General features: G+C 43.1%; 1 long non-coding RNA gene across 2 annotated transcripts in view; it reads left to right on the top strand.

Annotated features, from left to right (window-relative positions):
- LOC128351502 (uncharacterized) overlaps positions 1-20,318 on the top strand; it is a 117,998-nt gene that overhangs the window by 61,145 nt on the left and 36,535 nt on the right. For both annotated transcript variants that reach the window (XR_008319809.1, XR_008319808.1), the window contains one exon: positions 886-945. This is a non-coding gene — a long non-coding RNA (uncharacterized LOC128351502). The remainder of the gene's footprint in view (positions 1-885; positions 946-20,318) is intronic.

Consider the following 20,318-nt stretch of genomic DNA (forward strand, 5'->3'; position numbering starts at 1 on the left):
CATTGGCCTCTGTACTTGTTATCATGGCCAAGAGTCTATCCTATTATTGTACTTAGCAGTGTGAGCCATAGTTTTAAAATGGCAATATGTCAGCAAAGTGATATTTAGGCTTTTTTCTTTAACAAAAAAGAAACGAAGAAGGATTTTTATATTTTGATACTTTAAATGAATACTTTCAAAGCATTTAGTAGTAGGAACTAGAACAAAATGCAAAATTCAAATTTCTCCAAATTTGAAACCAAATTTTATGAGGCTTTTTGTCAAGCAAACAAGCTGAATTTTATCCCTTCAGGACACATTAAAGTGTGACTGTATTTACTCTCAAATGAAAACAGCCATGGGGACCTAAAAAGTTAGGAAAGATTGTATCTTTTTTGAGCCGTAGAAATAAAAATGCCTCATTTTAAAGAAGACACATAAACTATCAAATGTAATGAAATGTTTTTTGTTAAATAATAAGCAACAGCAGCACACAGAAATAAATATTTTTCATTGAGGTAAAATATATACAACTATAAAATCATAAATATACTGGAGAATTATAATGTGAATTTGTAAATTGTATGCAAATAGCTTGAAACCAGATCTACAAAGACATAAATAAAGGAACAAGACTGAAAGGTTTATATGTTGGCTTGTTTATAGAGTAGCACAAACATTTTTCTTTTTTAATTGGCAATTAATTTTCGGCAGCCATCGAGGTACTTTCATGTCAAATTACTTTCCCTATACTAAACAAGATTAGGCATCCAAGCAGCAAAGCACTTATGTGAAAAGTGAGAAACTGACTGTCAAGTAGATATTTTCCACCTATAACCAATTAAAATGTTTCTTTTGTGATGAATGGATGCTGTAATTCCACAACTTGTATTTTTTGCCTTACAGTGTGCACACCTGCATAACTTCCCTGCTCACAAGGGCCAGGAAAAGATAAGGATGTTGCTGGTGAGTTTGGTTGTTCGTCTTGCTCTTTACAGGATATCACAAGGATATAGTACAAGTCTCTGATACCAAGGGGTGAATTATAAATAATACATCCAGCCAGTAATGCTTCACATACATATTTTAGTTAGCAAAAATTTTAGTTAGCAATGCAGTGTGGGAAAGTTAAGTTTTTTAGCAACTCATTGTTTGATTATGTTCTTTTCCTCCACTACTCTTGAATATAACTGTACAATATCTTGGCATCCCAAAGGCCACCGACACTCAAGGTACAAAGTAATGTATTATTGATACACTTCAAGTGAGTGACATAAATGGGAAAATATTGATTTTTTTAAGAAGATGTCTCATTTTTCTTATTTCACAGAAGACTGATGCAAGCGCTCGTGCAGCTATCAATATTATTTGAATTAATGCAGATTCCTCGTTCATTGATTGCTTTGACAATGATTGTCATAACTGATTTATGGACACTCACAGCTCTTAAATGTTTAAAAAGGCAAATCTCGGTTTTGCGTCTATAAATGGGTTGACTTGAACAAACAAGACCGCTAAAGGTTGATGAGGAATATTTGGGTGGATGTGCATCCGTAATATGCTGTGCTCCAGGGAAATAACGCTTGAGACATGTTGATTCTCCAGGGCTGAAATATTAACATGGGGTGCCCATTGACCAACTGTAGGGGTTTTATTTAATGTTAAATCAGGTTTGCATATTATATATACATATAAGGCATGTACACCTATATGGTTTTTGCAATGATATTTTGCTACCCTCTTTTCCCTTATGGAATTCTCCCCGGGCTGGCAGAATTCAGGAGGAATAAGATCCTTATTCTGTATGTAATAGTTTTTTTAAAAAGGAAAAAAAGATTAGGATTTGATGTAATGGGGAATGGCTGAATTAAAGGGAGGATATGGGCAAATTTCCAGATATTTACAGTCAATTTTAAAAGTCTGTACTTATTTTGTTTTGCTAATACCTCTTCACACATTCCTCCTGACCCCGTGGTTTTTTGGCTAGCTCTACTGCCTGTGGTACCAGTGGCATGGGATGCTGCATTTGTGGGGATCGGAGGATGTGGAGATTGAGGGGATGTGTGTGTGATTTTGCAGCCAGGGAGGGACAGGGCAGGGGTGAATCAGACAGGGGGCTCCTGCCACCCCGCCACCCCTTTGAGGATGCTCTTGGTCAGAGGGAACTCTCAGGGAGTGTTGATTTCTATCTTTATGCCATTGAAGCCATGATCTGAAGCCCCCTTCCAACTGGACTCTCCGTGTAAGTTATATTTAATCATATACCTGAGGATGGTATCAATTAGGTGGAGTACAAATGATTTGTGCTGGCTCAGGGAGAAGATACCAAATGGATGGGGATAGGAAAACTGATGGGTGAGCATACTCCTCCCTGTTAAGTCAGCAATATTTCCCTGTAGAAGATGCCCTCTTCTCTAACAGGGGAGATTTCTTTATCAGAAATTTCTTTCTCTAACAGCAGAGATTTCTTTATCTACCCCAGCTGTAGCAGAAGGGCACAGGTAAGGAGCACACTGCTAATTAATATTGTATGGAGACATGGAGTTAAAAATTCTAAATAAAGTAGTTTATTTCAGAAATATACCAGAGAGATAGGAGAGGCCTACATGCCTAGCTGCTTGCTACATACAGGAAGAAGGGAAGGGAAGGGAGAAGAAGGGAATCTATCTTTCCAGGTGAGAGAATGAAATCTGCTACTATCAGTCTAACAAAGGGGAAGTAGAGTAGAAAAAGCTTAGTCAGAGAAGTGATTCCCTTGCTCACTATCTCTACCCATAGTGCTCCTACTGATCAATAGGGTCACTGGTGCTGATGCATCTCCAACACTCTTGCCCCTGGGATAGTGATGTCATGAGCCCATGTCTGGCTGAGGTTAGGGTGGGGGTGGCTGATAAGGCATCTGCGTGGAGTCACTGTGGCCACAAGAAGCTGCTGCTTTTCCTGGGGGAGCAATCATGTTTGTGGAGCAGTGGAAGGCTCCAGCAGGGATGCTGATTATCTGCTCTGCTTTGCACCCCATCTCGGATGAAGCCCCACTGCCCTCCCAATGATCCCATGAACCAGCCCTATGAATTCCTCCCTCACCTCTCATCCTGGACAATGAAAGCAGAATTTTTATTCTTTGTCTCATATTTCCCCATTGGGCTTCTGCAGCCAAAGGAAAAAGTAGGTAGAAACCAGATTTATAACCTGATGCAAAAATTTAGAATTCATAATGTGACCTTGCTAAATCAGTACAGTTGGTAGGTATGACAGTCCTGCTAGAGAGTTGGATTTGAGCTGATCCACAGCCAGAAACCAGTTTCGCTTTTCCTTCTGTCAGATTCTTTCTACAGTTAGTGATAGTTTTTAGTTTTCTGTAAACTCCACATTTTGAAATTTGTAAATTAGATGTTTTAAAAATCTTTTTGCATAAGGGAGATTCAAAAAACAAAAACAAAACCAGGAACACATACATACCCTTCAACATTTCATAGATGAAACTATTAATGAAAAATTCCTAAGCATTAATAAAGGATAAAGTCCAGAAGCCTAGAAGACAAGCTGAGGGTATAGCTGGTCCACAATGATGAACAAAGAAGCAAAACCAACACCATCCAGACTATAAATGTACCACAAACATAAAATTAATATAGTGCATAAAGGTAAAGTTGTGCCGTTGAGTCGGTATTGACGCCTGGCAACCACAGAGCCCCGTGGTTTTCTTTGGTAGAATACTGGAGGGGTTGACCATTGTCATCTTCCATGCAGTATGAGATGATGCCTTTCAGCATCTTCCCGCATTGCTGCCGCCCAATATAGGTGTTTCCCATAGCCTGGGAAACATACCAGAGGGGATTGGAACTTGCAACCAGTTGCTCACTAGGCTAGTTACTTCACTGCATAACTCAAGAAAATGAGCCAAAGTTATACATATAGTCTTTTACATTGCATAATGTATTACTTTTTCTGCCCATGTGTTCAAGGATGTACTCAGTGGGCCTACCACCGACATATACGTATTAGTGTGAAAGGAGTCTACACATGCAGAACGCCTTTCACACTAACAATGAACATGTTTCCTTTGCAGGGGAGAGCCATCAAACAAAAGCCCATTCCCCTTCTCTGCATTCAAAATACATGTGTGGGAGGGAGAATTCATGTAGCCCCATGATTATGGAATTAAGCAGGTGGAAAACCTTGTAGAAAACTTTAATCCCATTTTACAGATGGGAAACTTCCGCATCTACCCCAAAGCTATCAGTGAATTCACAACAAACAACTCTTAAACACATGCCACCACCTTTGAAAGTTATTGTATCCACTGCAGAGCAAAACCCCACCACAAAAAAACAAGCATCTCATCCCCATAATTGTTCCCATTTCCCATTGTCTCCCAAGTTTGTCAGTGTATCTATATGAGACACAATTATTTGGGATTTTAAGATTCTATTTATGGTTTCAGAAAAGGCTAAGGAACAAGAGACATCATTGCTGATGCATGCTGGATAATTGAGAAAGCCAAAGAATACCAGAAATAAGTCAATATTTGTTTTATTGACTATAGAAAAGACTCTGATTATGTAAACCATGTCAAGTTGTGGAATATCCTTAGGAAAATGGGCATCCCACAACATCTCATTGTCCTTATGATAAACCTATAGACAGGATAGGAAGCCACAATCCAGACAGAACATGCTGAAACAGACTGGTTCCAGATTGGCAAAGGAGTAAGACTAGGCTGTATACTTTCTCCTATTTATTCAATGTATATGTTGAACATATACTGAGAGAAGCTGGATTGGAAGAAGATGAGCATGGTTTTAAAGTTGGAGGAAGAAACATCAATAACCTGTGCTACGCTGATGACACCACTCTGACAGCTGAGAATGCAGATGATCTGCAAGCTCTAGTAATGAAAGTCTAGGAGCACAGTGAAAAAATGGGACTACGACTAAATGTAAAGAAGACTAAACCAGTGTTTCTCAACCACCGGTCCCTGGACCGCTGCCGGTCCCCGAAGGCTTGAGTGCCGGTCCCTGACTGGGAGTCAACCCCCCCCCCAAACTGAAATCAAGGCACTCACTTCCTCAATTTTGCACATGGCACGGAAGAGGAAGAGTATCACGGAGGCATGGGACCCTTCTTGTGCCTTGCCTCCATGTGCTGCTGAGATCTTCCTACAGCTATCTTATTCCCTATCTTTACAGCTTCAAACTGTATGCGGTGCGGGGGCATGGAGAAAAAGTATGGCAGTGGGTGCCACTTGAAGGGCTGCTGGTTCTTGCATGCTCATTATTTGCAGCCAAAGGTTGGTTGATTGAAACCCAGCTGCCTGTTGTGGTCAAGGCGCCTTGAGAGGGAACGCTGTTTCCCTCTTGCATCAGTGGGGCTTGCTTGTATGTTGTTTTCATTGGCCCCATGTAGCTTTTGAATTTTTCTAATGGCCCAACATACCCTCTCCACTGAGTAATCAGAAGCACCTCCACCCCCACCCCGCACATACTGAAGACATACTGGAGACAAATTTGTTCACTCAGGCTTTTAGATTCAGGGGTTCTCAACCTTGGGTACCCAGACATTGGTGGACTTCTACTCCCATAATCCCCAGCCATAATGGCCAAATGCCATTGTTGTTGGGGGTTATGGGAATTTAACTGAGAGACCCAAGGTTAAGAACCCCTAATATTCCATGTTTGCAAAAGATTCCAAATTTAATTATTTTAATGCTTATATTATCTTCATTCTAAACTGCCCAGAGATGCATGTTTGGGGCAGTATAGAAGTCTGATAGAGAGATAGATAGACAGACTTGAAACCCCTTTACTAACTGCTGGTCCGGGAAACTGCGCATGAAGAATGTAGTGGTCCTTGAAACTCTGCACGAAGAATTTAGCGGTCCTTGACTCCAAAAAGTTTGAGAAACACTGGACTAAACTAATGACAATGGGTACAGCAGCCAGCCTCAGAATGGATAATGAAGACATTGAAGAGGTGGACAGCCAGGAAAATAATCAAATGGATCACAGAACAAACCAGTCCAGAATTTTCACTTGAGGGAATGACTAGGCTCAAACTATCATACTTTGGATGATTCAATCTCAATGCATCTCTGGGTGGCTACATATAGCCTCATGCCATCTTCTGTCCACCTTTCTTTCACTCTTTTCCTTCGTTTCTTCTTCCTTACGCTGCCACTTAAATTAGCTGAATGCACTACATTTTACACCAGGACTTTTTTTGGGTATTTTTTTGAATAATTCCTGAACATAACCATCATATTTTAACTGTTATTATTCTCAATAACAGAGAACAATAAAAAAGCATTTTAAACACTCAATATGCTGATCAATAATTTCAGAACACCATCATGCCCCCCCCAAAGCAGAACTCCCTTTCCTGCTCCCTTATCCTTCATTCACAACTATTTCCTCCCCCCCACCCGTCTTTCTCTCATTTCCCTCCTCCTCCTCCCTTCCTTGCCCAGCAGAAAAAGTGCTATCTTCTGACTTTGTCTTCTTTCCTCCTCCTCCTCCCCCTTTATATCAACTCTTCAGTGCTGGCAGCTGGTGGGAAGAAGGAAGCCTGCTGGAGAGAGAGGTGGCATCCAGACCTTGCCCCACTCCTGCACGCATGCGCGCGCGCACACACACACACACACAAACCTTTCTTGGTGGCAGCAGCAGCAAGCAGCAGCCGCTTCTTGGACTCAGCTGCATCAGCAATGACCTCTTCTCAGCTGCAGAGGTTGCAGTGGTGGCTTCTTCTTGGCAACATTGGCATCTTCTTGGCTGTGGTGACCCCTGCAAACTGGGCAAAGAGACACCATTTAACGTGGTGATTCTCTCTTATTTCTCAGGGGGAGAGTAACTGGCTCTATCCACCCCCAGTACAGTACCTCCAGTGACTGTTGCTGGTGTCTATCTTATGTTTCTTTTTAGATTGTGAGCCCTTTGGGGACAGAGATCCATCTTATTTATTTGTTATTTCTCTGTGTAAACTGCTTTGGAAACTTGTTGAAAAGTGGTATATAAATATTTGTTGTTGTTGTTGACAATGGCTGCTTCTCAGCCACAGCAACAACGGCTGCCTCTCAGCCACGGCAGCAATGGCCACTTCTCTGCCATGATGGTGGCAGTGATGGTTCAGGGGCCGGACAACAAGGTGGCATGAGCCAGATCTGGCTTGCGGGTCGGGAGTTGAAACCTCAGTTTTACACTCTCTCTTTAACACATGGACAACTTGTCTATCTTATTTTATTGCATTAACATTTCTGTTGCTGTGCTGACACTGAACTTTTTACTTAATTTTTTTCTTTTCCCCCTCTATCATTCAACACACATGCTACTGAATTTTACTTTAACATTTTAATTTAAAAAGAAAAAACACACACATCTTTCTTTCCTGACTGTATTTATTTCTGGACTGTGACCTTAGGCTGATGTGTGGGTAAGATATATGTGTTTATAGGTCCTCTAAGGATGCTACTCTACAGGTGCTGATTCAAGAATACTTAGCAGCTGCTTAAGGGAATTCAGCTGGCTGATTGGTACTTGAACAACTCCTTCAGCTCTCAGGCAATAGGGAGCAGTGTTGTCTGGGAAAAGGGTGGTTATCTTTTTTTTTTTTTTAAAAAAAGCATTCTCTTCCTTCTCCTGGGCATTTTTCACACAGCAGGCTTTCCTGCAAGTTTACTGCCAGGTTTTACTGTGAGTTCAACATTGCCCCCCAAAAACCAATGCAAAAAAGTGAATTTTTTTAAAACCATGGATATAAATCAGGCTACACTTCAATGCACAATGAAAAACCCAAATTGTGTGTGAGGTGCTTGTAGGGACCCCAATGGCTCACAGCAGCTTTGAGGTAAATCTGGCTAATATGTGAACACTCACCCTCCATTCTGGAGGAGATGTGAACTAAAAGCCCTATGTGGAAAACACCCTGGTGACTCTCTGGCAACATTTTGAAGCTGTTTTTGTTTTTGCAACAATTTGCCATATTTTCACATGTTTGTCCTTCTGTCTTGTAGTCTGCTTCTTGACTCCTTTTGCTTCTTGACCTGCCAAAACCCTAAGCAAGTTGGGGTTTTAATATAATAAAGTAAAGTGGCACCATCTTCTGCAAGACCTTGCTCTATAGGATGCTGGGTCTATGATATCTTCCTCTGTCTAGAGGATGAAAGAAGTAAGGCAGCAGGGGTAGAAGATGGAACAGAAATATACTGGAAAATTGGGGCTATTAGGATATAGTGATGAATGTGGGATAGGGATTAAAATAATCATAGCCATCCCAGATAAACTGGGATTATTAGAATATAAGTATTTATGGTAAGTTTCTATATGAATGGAGGAAAGCAGAAGTATAATTCTGTAACTATATTGGTTAAGGATAATTTTACATGGCAATTAAAGCTAAAAACAAATTTCAAAGTCATTGTTTAAATTTTACTCTACGGTTTATTTTATTTTCTGTCTGTACCCTCAGTTTTTCAGAGCTTGGGATCTGGTGCGTACATTGAAAGAAAACTGAATTTACATTGTGATAGCTGTGAGACTGGTTCAATATAATATTCATGTCAAGTACTTTTCTATGGCTACAGCAAAAGAACTCAAATCTTCAGTGTAGGGGTGTGCACCAAACTGGTTTGCCCGTGGTGTTTTTTTTTAAATGGCATTTTATTGCTAAGAAGTTCAGCAGTGTTGGGGGGGGGGGGCTCTGCCATTTCCCTTTCCTCCCACTGTCCTCCCCCCGGTCTTCTAAGGCTTGTTTCAGCCCATTTCTGGGCTATTTCAGCCCTTTCTCCAGTGTTGGTGGCCAATTTGGAAGCCGCCATGCATGCACACTGGCCATTTGTGCATGTGCAGCAGACTCCAAAATGGCCATCACCACTCAAGAAATGGCAAGAATAGCCCCCAAATGGGCTGAAACTGCCCTTAGAAGACCGGGGGGGCAATGGGCGGGAGGGAAATGGCAGAGACCCCCTCCCACGGACATGGCAGCACTCCCATGATGCTGTCAGATCCAGTGGTGAGTGTTTAATTTTTTTAATTTTTAAATAAAAATCTCAGGCTTTTGATGTGACCTTGAACTGAACCAGTTCAATGGTGAACCAGCTTGACATAAAGCCTACATCCTTTCCTCAGTGTAGGGCATGTTCTGCACACTCCAAGAAAGAGTGGTAAAAAATGATAGCAAGGCACTGATGGAAGGAAAAATATTGCAGAGAATCTTATAGGTCTGTATATATTGCAGAGAATCTTATAGGTCTATATGTTGGTGCTCTGGGATTATGTGCAATTCCTGCAGCTCCCCACAGACACCATGCTTCTTGCTATTACAGGCTCATAACACGAGGTTATGAGGTTGTTGCTCAATGGTTTAAGAATGGAAGGCCTAGGCATCTGTGAGATCTAGTAACGGATTCCAACTGGCATGCTGCTCTTGACAGAGGATTATTTCATCTTCCTCACTGACCCTTCCCTCACTGCCATCGGTCATGGCAAAAGAAGACAAGAGCTACCCACCCATATGGACTTTTGTTCCTGGGTAGCAAATGCAGGGAGAAATCAGATTAGAGGCTTGCCCAACTTACCCCCATTCCCTCTGCTTTTCGAAATTTCTATTCATATGCACAAAGTGTCCCAGGTGCTGCTCTTGGCAGGTGTAGCACCTACATGTAACTGATAGATTGTAAGACACCATATTGGCTAAGCCTGGCTTGCCATACTGTGGCTGGCATGTTGCTAGTCTGTGATAAGAAAACAGGATTGAGCACAAGCTTTCTATTGCTTACTTACAGTTACTCAAGTTCATGCAATCTGAGGATTCAGCCAATAGCATAACTGTGTGTGTGGGGGGGCACCTAGCATTAAGCTTCTCTGACTTTTCTCATTTTTTAAAATTAAATCTTTTGTAGAAAGGTGAGCCTCAGAAATCCCAGCTTATGATCCTCAGTCTTGGTGGCTGGCCTGGCACATGTCCCAATCACATCGGGGAAGAGGGGGTCTGGCATGGATTCAGTATTAGGAGGAACTGACGGCAAAACATCTGTACCAGTAGCAATAATAATAAAAGAGGATGAAGAGGCACCAGGGGATGCTATACGTACATTTCGTACTTCTGCCAGAAATGCAGCAACATCCCTCCCAGCTCTGCCAGACCAATTTGCAGAAGTAAAATCCAACATCTTACAAATAACAGGAGCCTAAAACCAGATTTTGTTTCTAGAATATGAGAACACGTTGTTGCAGAATGACTGGTTTCCTTATTGGTTACAATAAGAACCAGTTAGCCTGATCCCAATACTTTCTGTTCAGCACCTGAAGGCTTAGGATGTAGTATGCCAGTGATTAATGCAACCTGTGACCTTTATGATGAAGTTGCATCAAGTTTAATTTGGCTTTATGGAATTAATTTAGGGATCAGTCTATAACAACACTTCATATGGCCATTCCAGGGGAAGCGTAGTCAGAAATTTAATAGCTGTCTCCCCCTCCGGCTGTCCTCCCAGCTCTATGACCTCAGGGAGCACTGCCAACAACCCACATAGCCTTACCTTGCTCCTTTGCATTGCCAGGTCAGTCCAAAATAAACCCGAACTCATCCACGATTTGATAATGGATGAAGGGGCCGACCTGGTGTGCATCACCGAGACCTGGTTGTGGGAGGCTAGTAGCCCAGTCTGGTCCCAGCTTCTTCCTCCAGGGTATTCTGTAGAGGAGCAGGTGAGGGGACGTGGGCGGGGAGGTAGAGTGGCTGTGGTCTATAAGGATAACATCTCCCTTACTAGGGTCCCTGTTGGGGTATCAGACCATATTGAATGTGTGTACTTAAATTTGGGGACCAGGGATAGATTGGGACTTCTGTTGGTGTACTGATTGCCCTGCTGCCCAACGGAATCCCTTACTGAACTCACAGACTCAGCCCTTACTGAGCTCACACAGAACTCGTTTTGGAGTCTCCTAGACTTTTGATGCTGGGGGACTTCAATGTTTATTTCAGGACCAATTTGTCCAGGGCAGCTCAAGAATTCATAGCAGCCATGACAACAGTGGGCCTATCCCAAGTGGTCTCTGGACTGATGCATATTGCAGGTCACACACTTGATTTGGTGTTTTACTCTGATCAGGGTTGTGTTCTGTGGGTGGGGACTCCTGTGATTTCCCCATTGTCATGGACGGACCACCATCTGGTCAAAGTTAGGCTTACAACCACTTTCCACCTCCGCAGGGGCAAGGGGCCTATTAGAATGGTCCACCCGAAGAAGTTATTGGACCCTATAGGATTCCAAGAAGCCTTGTAGGGATTTAATGTTGGCTTTGCCAGTGATCCTGTTGATGCCCTGGTGGAGAACTGGAACAACACGCTCACCAGGGCAGTAGACACAATTGCTCCTAAGCGTCCCCTCCTTGGTATACGGAAGATCTGCGGGGGCAGAAGCAGCAAGGCAGGTGACTGGAGCACAAGTGGAGAAAGACTCGACTCGAATCTGACAGATTACGACATAGAGCACATTTAAAGATCTATGCTCAGGCAATGCGTGCGGCAAAGAAGCGGTTCTTTTCTGCCCGTATTGCATCTGCGAGTTCATGTCCAGTGGAGTTATTCAGGGTTGTGAGGGTGCTAGTATGCGCTCCCCCTTCCTTGAATCAGAATTTGAAGCCATCAGTTATCTGCTGTGATGTGTTTAAAGAATTTTTTTGCAGATAAAATCTATCAGATTTGAGCCAACTTAGATGGAGATTCCACAATTAATTCGATGTCTGAATTGGAGGTGTCCAGCAACTCCTCTTATGTAGTTTGACTGGATCGGTTTCATTTTGTGACTCCTGAAGATGTTGACAAGCTGCTTGGAACAGTGAGGCCTACCACTTGTTCTCTTGACACTTGTCCAACATGGCTTGTTAAATCTAGTAGGGAGGCTGTTGTAGGAGGCCTGGTGGAAATCATAAATGCTTCTCTGAGGGAGGGCAGGATGCCTCCTTGTCTTAAGGAGGCAATCATTAGACCTCTTCTAAAGCAGCCTGCATTAGATCCCTCAGAGTTGAGCAACTATAGGCCTGTCTCCAACCTCCCATGGCTGGACAAGGTAATTGAGAGGGTGGTGGCCTCTCAGCTTCAGGCAGTCTTGGAGGAAACCGATTATCTAGACCCATTTCAAACTGGCTTTTGGGTGGGCTATGGGGTGGAGACTGCCTTGGTCAGCCTGATGGATGATCTCCAGTTGGGAATTGACAGAGGAAGTGTGACTCTGTTGGTCCATTTGGCGTTCTTCAATACTATCGACCATAGTATTCTTCTGGAACATCTGAGAGTGTTGGGGGTGGGAGGCACTGTTCTACAGTGGTTCCGCTCCTACCTCTCGGACAGATTCCAGATGGTGTCGATTGGAGATAGTTGCTCTTCGAAATCTGAGCTTAAGTTTAGTGCCCCTCAGGGCTCCATACTCTCTCCAATGCTCTTTAACATCTACATGAAACCACTGGGAGAGATCATCAGGGGATGTGGAGTGGGGTGTTTTCAGTATGTTGATGACACCCAGATCTACTTCTCCAGGTCAGCTTCTTCAGGAGATGGCATAACCTCCATAAATGCCTGCCTGGAAACAGTAATGGGCTGGATGAGGGAGAATAAACTGAAACTGAATCCAGATAAGACAGAGGTACTTATTGTGTGGGGTCAGAACTCCAGAGACTATTTTGATCTCCCTGTTCTAGATGGGGTCACACTTCCAAAAAAGGAACAGGTTTGCAGTCTGGGAGTACTTCTGGATCCACACCTCTCTTTGGTATCTGAGGTTGAGGCAGTAGCCAGATGGGCTTTCTATCAGGTTTGGCTGATACCTCAGCTGCATCCATTTCTTGAGATGAACAGCCTCAAACCAGAGGTACATATGCTGGTAACCTCTAGACATGACTTCTGTAATGCGCTCTATATGGGGCTGCCTTTGTACGTAGTCTGGAAACTTCAGTTGGTACAGAATGCTGCAGCCAGGTTGGTCTCTGGGTCATCTCGGAGAGACCACATCACTCCTTTGCTGATAGAGCTACACTGGCTGCCAATAGGTTTCCGGGCCAAATACAAAGTGCTAGTTATAACTTATAAAGCCCTAAACGGCTTAGGCCCTGGGCATTTAAGAAAACGTCTTCTTCGTTATGAGCCCCACTGCCCACTGAGGTCATCTAGAGAGGTCCATCTCCAGTTGCCGCCAGTTCGGCTGGTGGCCACATGGGGACGGGCCTTCTCGGGTCCCGAGACTGTGGAATGCGCTTCCTAGTGAGATACGACCCTCCCCATCTCTGACAATTTTTTAAAAAGCACTTGAAAACCCACCTCTTCACCCAAGCTTTCTCAGCTTTTAACAATTTTTAGGTTTTAATTTACCACTAAAAACGAGAGAAGGGTTTGTCATGGCTGGCTATTTTTATTCTATATCTGTTAATAAAGGTATGTGGGCCTTTTCGAGAGCGGGCTTTAATGCAATTCCTTCTGCTCTTCTCGTAGATATCAGCATCTCCCTGTTCAAGATAGAAAATGCCCTTGTGGTGATATAGAAACTAGAGATCATATTTTGCTCCACTGTAAGCTCTATCATGAGGTTAGACAATGACTGAATTCCCCATTGATACATAGCAGGCCGGGGTGGTGGTGGTGGTGTTCATCTGATGAAGCTCTTGTAAAATTTCTTCTGTTGGATTTGAATGAAGTCGTATCTTATGTTACAGTTAAATTCTGTTATATTATTATTAGTTGCAGAAGATCTATGTACTGAGGTGCTTGAGTATCAATAGGGGGTGGGGAATTGGTTTTCTCAAGTCCCTAACAGCTTATACTATTCTGGTGGAGTATTCTGGAGGGGAGACATGCTGTGAAAAAAGCTACCTTTCTCACACAATGTGAGTTTGGGGGATGGAAAGTAGGGGTGTGCAAACAGGTTCGACGTCGTATGTGTTTGATCTTGAACTGGTTCGGTTTGACTGTTTGGGGTTGACTGAACACCCCCTGAATGTTCGGGGGGGAGGTAATGAGCTTCATTTTGTAAAAAGAAAAGAAAAATATAATTATTTTTTTAACTTTTTACTCCACTTGGGGGAGTTCCTAGAGGCAGCACGGGTGTGTCTGTGGAGGTTTCCCCTCCCCCCGCTGGCCATCCTCATACTCCGCTTGGCTGGTTCAGGTGCTCTTCGGCCGATTTTCGGCCTTCACCTGGCGGCACAGTGGCCATTGTGGAACCTGTGCACCTGCACACTCTGCATGGCCTGGGCCTGGACTGAACGGAACCAGGGGGGTTTCAAGGGCGCGCCGGACTGAACTGGCCCAGTTAGGTTCGAGGCAGGTCCAGCCTTGATCCGAACCAGGACACCCAGTTCCATGCACATCCCTAATGGAAAGGGGCAAGGACATATTTCCCAGAAATGTTCATCATCTGCTCTATAAGAATAAAAAGCTCTGATTTAGAGCCCTAAAGCTGAGGTCTTTAGTACTATATAACATGGTGAAGAAAGGTTTCAGGAGAAGAGGAAATAAAAATGGAGATACTTTCCCCTTTCTCCCCTCCTGAAACCTTCCCCTACCCTTCTGTGATTCTAAAGCATCACTAAAAGGCTCCTGTTCCAAGCTGGCTAGAGCTAGGACATAAGCTGAGAGTGAACTGCAACCTTTTTGTTGGGGGGAGGGGGTCCTCATTTGTTCACCATTGATCCCTCTGTGTGGAAGGGAGGAAGTTAACATATATAATGGTCTCCCTCCATTACTAAGGCTGAAAAGAAGCAAGCAGCAGGGCCATAGCCATTTCAGGGCAATAGTCACTTGGCACACTGAAGACTGGCACTGTGACCTCATGCTGCCAGGGTTCCATGCCATGAGTGTTCAGTCTTTGGCCTCACCAATTATTGAACACTTCACTCTTTCTTAAAATAACAACAACAATATTTTTCTCTCTGCAAAGCCCTGTTTATATGTATTAGATATAGGGAATTCACTGACACAAGAAGTGATGATGTCTGCTAGTCTAGGATCTAGACAGGTTTTTAAAAAAATGATTAGACAAAATGAAGGACAGGCCTATCAATGGGTTATTAGCCATGAAATTTGAATTGAACCTCCATGTTTGAAGATGATTACTTCTGAATGTTGGATGCTAAGACCAAATAATGTGTGTATGAGGGAGGATAGGCTTGCTATGATTGCCAAGGTATGATTGCCTTCATACCTTGCTTATGTGTCCCAGAGGCATCTGTCTGGCCTCTGGAAACAGGATACTTGACGAGAAAGATTCTGTGGTGATGGTGCCAGGTTGTTGAGTGCCATGGTAGCTCCCCGCCCCCCCCCCATCTTCAGAGGCTAGAGAGAAGAGGAGCAAATGTTACGTTCCACCTCATATCTATTGAGGCAAAGAGGAACTGCCTCTATTACTAAGTCCTTTTGTGGCAGCAGCAACCCCCTTTCCCCAACCAGCCTATAGTTTTTTTCTCTCTCTCTCTTCAAAGGCTCTTGCATCCCAGCAGAAGTATTTGTGGAAAAGCCTAGTGACTGATGGGGAGGGTGGGAGAAGGAATAGCTGCAGTATAAGTCTCTTGGAGATTTGCACAGCAGCTCCTCCTCCCATTCTTCCCATTGGCCAATGGGAGCTTCCCATAGAGGCCCCAAATGAGGAATATTTCCAGTAATAGATGCCCTCAAAAGAAGACTGGTAGATAAAAAATTTTGGAATATGCTGAGATGGCAAAACTTACAGCACTTATAAGGGATGAAAATTTGGAATGTTTCAAAGAAGATTGGGAACCATTTTTACTTTACTTAAAGAACTATTTTTCTAATATGGACCTTTCAGCTGGGTTTGAAATATAGTAATAACACCAGGTTGGGTTGGGTAAAATCGAGTAGTAATGTGGAGTATGTATGTTTTGAATTATTATAGCCATGGTTTATATGTATAGTTAACGTGAACCGCGCAGACAGGTAAGCGGGAAGTCAAAATTTACTTAATCAAATAAATGAATGTAGTTGGATTGTAAAGCTATTGTAAAAGCCAATAAAATTTTAAAATGTTAAAAAAAATTTTTTTCCAGTAATAGATAAGAGTGCATGGGGGTGCTAGGCACAAATAAGGTACATTTCTCACAGTCAACTTATGTCACTGTTGTTGCTGGGGTGTTCAGGAGTTGGCCTGGCTGGATGGGCCTTTAGATAGATCCTGAGTCAGTACCCAACCTGGCTGTCCTCTGACCCTATTCCTGTGATCCTGAATCCTCTTCTTATGCAAGCAGAATAATATTAATTTCCAGTAATAACATATACTTTTGGATATTTGAAAGTTAAAGATATTTCCCAAATCTGGAAAGTCAATAGATAATCTTTTACTTGAATCTTTTCCAAAAACAAACAAACCCCCACTCAAAATGGTAAACTAATGACAGCTAATCAAATTTGTTAGTACAGCCAGAATGTTATGAGATACTAATCTAAGTATGCCATGTCCCAGATTTTGACTGACAGATGCAGAAATTATTCCTTTCAACTTTCCAAACAATAAGAATCTTTTGTACTAGATGTGTATGAAATTACAGCTGTCTATCTGTTGTAGAAGTACTTCAACACTTTTGGTATTTCTGTAAGTGCATCCTGTGTACCTATGTATATTTATCTACATGGATTTTGGGGAGGGGAACTAAATTAGACAAATTTGTTAAGAGAGAACTACAGAACAGTATACTTCGACAGTTTTAGATCAAATGTATGAAAAAAGCCGATGTACAGCTTGTGAAATCACTGCACGCCACACAGAAACATCAGAAATTATTGATGTGTGTAAAGGACAGCAGGGATTATCCATTACAGATAAGCTGACCTACCCAAATTCAGTCCCCCTGTTCCCATTTGGTCAGCAGGTCTTCCTACCATCTGCTTCACTTACATCAGTTTTGTCTTCTCACATTATAATAAGTAGAAGTATAACAAGTTTGTTGCAAAAGACAACTGGTGTGTGGAGGGTGTTACTGAATTTTAAATTGCTATGTACTTAAAAAACACACAACGAAATGCTAGAATTATACTCCCCCTCCCTTATTACAGTCTTGCTAACATTGTAGGACTAATCAGGGCCAATGCTGATTGTGTGGGATAGGTACCATCTTTAAAGACATAAAGTTCTATCTCCAGTCAGTCCTAATTATATTCCCTTTTCCCACCAAGATTTTTTTTTTTTAAATTTCCTTTGTATTTCCTGGCTGCTGGGTTTGCCAGTATTGAGGTACTGTAAAATCATTTGAGGTTGTAGAAAATTTGAAAGTGATTGATAGTCTCCCCTGTAACTACCTAGCAACATCAGGCCTATCTAGTAAGATCAGATACAACGGGATTGTTCACATGACCAAACGGGGTGGGGGTGGGATGCAGAAACCTACTTAGTAAGGATGTGCAGGACAGTTCATGCTTGGAACATTCCACCCGTGAACTGGGCTCTTTAGAATGTTCCAAACTTGGAACAGAATGCCCTTCAAATGAAGGGCCCGTTCCAAGCTCGAAATGGAATAACCCTGTTCTGACTTGGAACACTCAAAACATTCTGAGTGCCATTTTGAAGTCCAAAATGGCACTCTTCTGGCCTCTGACACATGTAGTAGCTATTTTCATGGTCAGCACCACCATGCAAATGGCTGCTGTGTGTGCACAGAGGCCGAAAGAGCACAATTTTAAAGTCCAAAATGGTACTTGGAACGTTCCAAGTTGGAACCGGGTCATTCCTTCAGAATAACCAGCTTGACTGGTTGTTCTGAGAGAACATCCCCAGGATTTTGTGTTCCATTCCAAGCTTGAAACAGAATGCAAAATCCGTTTTGTGCACATCCCTACTACCTACCTTGCCCCCAGATTATCAGAGGCCCTTTTTGCTTCTGCTGATCTTGCATCCTGATGACTGCCATGGTAGAGATTGGCATAGTTGGGATTAGGAGGAGGAAGTGAAATGCAATGCACAGGAAGCAGAGAGGCATGAGAGCTCCTCCCCTTGGCCTTGCAGGCAACAGCACTCTATGGTTCCTGGCCCCTGGAGCTACAAAAGCCACTGTGGGCACCCAAACAACCAAAAACAAAGTGGACATTTCTGTCCTATCTGTTGGAGATGCAACTCCTGATGTCATCCAGGGAGCCCCTGGGAGCCCCTGGTGGCGCAGTGGTAAAACTGCCGCCCTGTAACCAGAAGGTTGCAAGTTCGATCCTGACCAAGGGGCTCAAGGTTGACTCAGCCTTCCATCCTTCCGAGGTCGGTAAAATGAGTACCCAGAATGTTGGGGGCAATATGCTAAATCATTGTAAACCGCTTAGAGAGCTCCGGCTATAGAGCGGTATATAAATGTAAGTGCTATTGCTATTGCTATTGCTATTGCTATCCGCTCTTAGCAGCAGCAACCCTATTGGCCATGAGGGGCACTGGAGTAGAGATAGTGAGCAAAGGAATTCCCTCTCTGACTATGCTTTCTCTACTCTACTTCCCCTTTGTTAGATTGATAGTCTCAGGTTTCATTCTCTCACCTGGAGAGATATACTTCTGTCGTCTCCCTTCCTGACTTCCTGTCAGGAAGGTATGTCTTACTTATCTCCCTGATGGCTTTCCTAAATAAACTATTTTATTTAGAATTTAACTCCATGTCTCCAGACAATATTAATTAGCAGTGCTCTCCTTACCACTTCTTCTCCAGCTGGAGTAGGTAAAGAAATCTCCTCTCCAAGCTCTTTAACAGGGTTATTGGCCCAATGAATCCAGAGAAAGCACGCAAAGGCAAACCAATCCCAGGGAAAGCAGACAAAGAGGCACACTAAGTAAGTGGAAAGCCTGCTTGATTGGAAAAAAGTTACAGAGAAAAGGCAGTGTTCTGATGGTGGATGGACTTAATTTTGAAACATGGTCATTCAGGATGGAGTCCTTTCTCATGGATCAGGGACTGGAAAGGATCTTGAGGCTTTCTAGGGCAGACCTGAAGCAACTGGAGAACAAGCAGCATGGATTCTAAAAATACAAAAGTCTATGGACTCATCTGTTTGCATGTGAGTGACCAGGATAAAATTTGAGAAAGACCAGGATAACTAAGGAAGCTTGGGAGACATTAAAAGCCTGCATGCTGGAAAGACAACTAATACTAGCATTAATCTGATTGTGAGACTGTGTAATATGAAACTCAGAGGAGGACAGAGTTTAACTGAGCATGTTAAACAAATACTAGACATTGCAAGGAGATGTGCACAAGAAAATGCAGGACTCTCAGATGAAACAATTGTTGGATTTATTTTGAAAACATAAGAGCAGCCCTGCTGGATCAGGCCCAAGGCCCATCCAGTCCAGCATCCCGTTTCACACAGTGGCCCACCAGATGCTCCTGGAAGCCACAGACAGGAGTTGAGGGCGTGCCCTCTCTCCTGCCATTACTCCCCTGCAACTGGTACTCAGAGGCATCCTGCCTTTGAGGCTGGAGGTGGCCCACAGCCCTCCGACTGGTAGCCATTTATAGACCTCTCCTCCATGAAGTTATCCAAACTCCTTAAAGCCATCCAGGTTGTTGTCTGTCAGCACATCTTGTGGCAGAGAGTTCCACAAGTGGATCACGCATTGTGTGAAACAGTACTTCTCTTTGTTGGTCCAAGACCTCCTGGCAATCAATTTCATGGAGTGACCCCTGGTTCTAGTGTTGTGTGAGAGGGAAAAGAATTTCTCTCTTTCCACTTTCTCCACCCCATGCATGTTTTTATAGACCTCTATCATGTCTCCCCACAGTCGTCTTTTTTCTAAACTAAAAAGCCCCAGGTGTTGTAGTCCTGCCTTATAAGAAAGGTGCTCTAGGCCCCTGATCATCTTGGTTGCCCTCTTCTGCACCTTTTCCAGTTCTACAATGTCCTTTTTAAGATGTGGTGACCAGAATTGCAGTACTCCAAGTGTGGTCGCACCATAGTTTTGTATAAAGGCATTATAATATTAGCAGTTTTATTTTTAATCCTCTTCCTAATGATCCCTACCATGGAATTGGCCTTTTTCACAGCTGCCGCACATTGAGTCAACACTTTCAACGAGCTGTCCACCACGACCCCAAGATCCCTCTCCTGGTCAGTCACCGACAGCTCAGATCCCATCAGCATATACTTGAAGTTGGGGTTCTTCGTCCCAATGTGCATCACTTTACACTTGCCAACATTGAACTGCATTTGCCACTTTGTCACCCGCTCACCCAGTTTGGAGAGATCGTTTTGGAGCTCTTCACAATCAGTTATGGATTTCACTACCCGGAAGAGTTTGGTAGCATCTGCACATTTGGCCACCTTGCTGCTTACCCCTGCTTCTAGATCATTTATGAATAAATTAAAAAGCACTG

Source organism: Hemicordylus capensis, chromosome 3, assembly GCF_027244095.1.
Source record: "Hemicordylus capensis ecotype Gifberg chromosome 3, rHemCap1.1.pri, whole genome shotgun sequence".
Taxonomy (NCBI): domain Eukaryota; kingdom Metazoa; phylum Chordata; class Lepidosauria; order Squamata; family Cordylidae; genus Hemicordylus; species Hemicordylus capensis.